The 1,821-nt window shown below is 38.5% G+C and overlaps 1 pseudogene across 1 annotated transcript; it reads right to left on the bottom strand.

Annotated features, from left to right (window-relative positions):
* Positions 1–754: 754 nt before the first annotated feature.
* On the bottom strand, positions 755–1,588 carry LOC149194962 (oligopeptide transporter 7 pseudogene; annotated as a pseudogene). Its single transcript, XR_016255112.1, has 2 exons — positions 1,358–1,588; positions 755–1,215 (listed from the first exon to the last, which is right to left on the bottom strand). The product of XR_016255112.1 is annotated as an oligopeptide transporter 7 pseudogene (transcript).
* Positions 1,589–1,821: the final 233 nt, after the last annotated feature.

The raw sequence follows: 1,821 nt of genomic DNA, 5'->3' as shown, positions 1-1,821 counted from the left end.
ATGTGTACGTAGTTTAGGTGGGCCTTTAATATTAGTATGGGCCACGTTTTTTATGTATGTTTTGTATTAAGTTTTTACATATATGAGCCATGTGAAAATGTGCTTGTTGTAGTAGTGTTGACTATTGTAAAAGAAACGACGGAGCAGTAAACAAAATGTGCTCTGTATTGTTTTTGTTACACATGGGAGATATGTAAAGTGCAGCAGCGAAAGAGTATAGAGCGAGCCAAATGAAAAGAGCTCGTGGGTTGAAATTTTTTGTGTGGAGCATTGTAAAACGAAGGTGCAGTAAAAGCGAAAAACCATGTGTGGTTTTGCACAGCAGTGCATGAAGAAAAGAAAAGGTGGGAGCACATCTGTAAATGTGTTTTTTTTATTAACTGGAAGTGAAGAAAAGTAAAACACCGCAAGCAGGGGAGGCATATAATTTTCTTGGGTAAGCATGTGTAAATTTTGTTTTTACAGCAGCATGTAAAAGAAGGTTTTTACACCAGTAAATGTAAAAGGGGTTTTACTGCAGTAAACCCAGCACAGTAATTTCTCAGGTGAAAACAGAGTTTTTGCTGAATGTAAGTTTTTTTTTGAAAATCCCTCTGAGTGAAAGAGGATGAAGTTTGTATCAGGCTTTGTATTTTAATTAATAGAAATATTTTTATGGCTGTGTAATACTCTGTTATGAGTAGATTTGTTTTTAAAAGCTTCCCTGTGCACAAAGGTCCTGGAACAGTGGAAACAGAGCATTGGCTCTGTGGTGTTAGAATGTCTGGTTTTGGTATTTCCCATTAAAAAAAAAAATACCCAACATTGTATTGAATGGCCCCGGATTCAGCGAAAACTCCCATTTGCTGCCTGCAAAGAACTTTTTGTTGGTTATGGTTGCTGCCATTATTCGGCCAAGAGGGAGGACGGCAATCTGAGCAGCGATTGAACTAATGGAGAGGGGTTCCCTTCTGTACCAAAAGAATTGATTTAGAAACGAGAGTAGAACGCAGGACAGAACTCCGAGAACCCACATCCTGAAAGTTAGGACGGGAATGTTTGGATCGTCCGTTGTGGGCACGGTGAGAGCCACCTCCTCGATCGGGGACTGGCCATCTGAATCTTCTTTTGTAGGAATCTTCTCTTCGGTCTCAACGGCTTTCCCCGGATCTCCCGTTGCAATCCAACACGATATATTTTCCTCGTCTCCAACATTTCTGGGGCGTGATGATTTGGCTGCAAGATCAACAATTACAAAATTCAAATAAGCTTTCTTTTATAAAATGCAGATGAAAATTTTCCATATAGTAGGATCTTAAACTAAATATCTGCCATTACTCTCAAATATAAAGCCAAACAAAAAAGGAAGGCTATGTACCATGGGGAATCTGAGTAGTTTCATTATCCATATTATCAACTTGTCAGCAATACTTATTTATTTTCTATACTCATTTTCCTATCTCCTCGTCTGCAATACTAATTTATTTTCTACAACTCATTTTCCTCTTGTTGCAGCAGCAACGTCGAGCAGTTTGTTTGAAACTTAGGAGATGATAGTTTCTTGTTTTTTCAATTGCTGGACGAGGTCCCACGCTTGGGATGGGATACCTCAACTGATCTTTTTGGAGAGACCGTGCTATAAGTTCAGACAGAGTGTACGGAGTGGGAGCAATCATAACACGATATCCAGTGTGCTATAGGTTCAGTCAGATTGTACTATAGGTTCATTATAATGGTCTTGGAGTAGTTTTTACGCTCAATTTATTTGTGAATATGGACTAATTGTCATTATGGGATACATTCAACTAATTCTGTACGTATTTTCCAGTTAATATAGAAGAG

The sequence above is a fragment of the Pinus tabuliformis genome, chromosome 2_2 (assembly GCF_031772625.1).
Source record: "Pinus tabuliformis cultivar Carrire ecotype Pingquan chromosome 2_2, CPIR1, whole genome shotgun sequence".
NCBI classification, from domain to species: Eukaryota; Viridiplantae; Streptophyta; class Pinopsida; order Pinales; family Pinaceae; genus Pinus; species Pinus tabuliformis.
The sequence above is the reverse complement of the archived record's forward strand: the minus strand, read 5'-3'. Positions and strand labels throughout refer to the sequence as shown.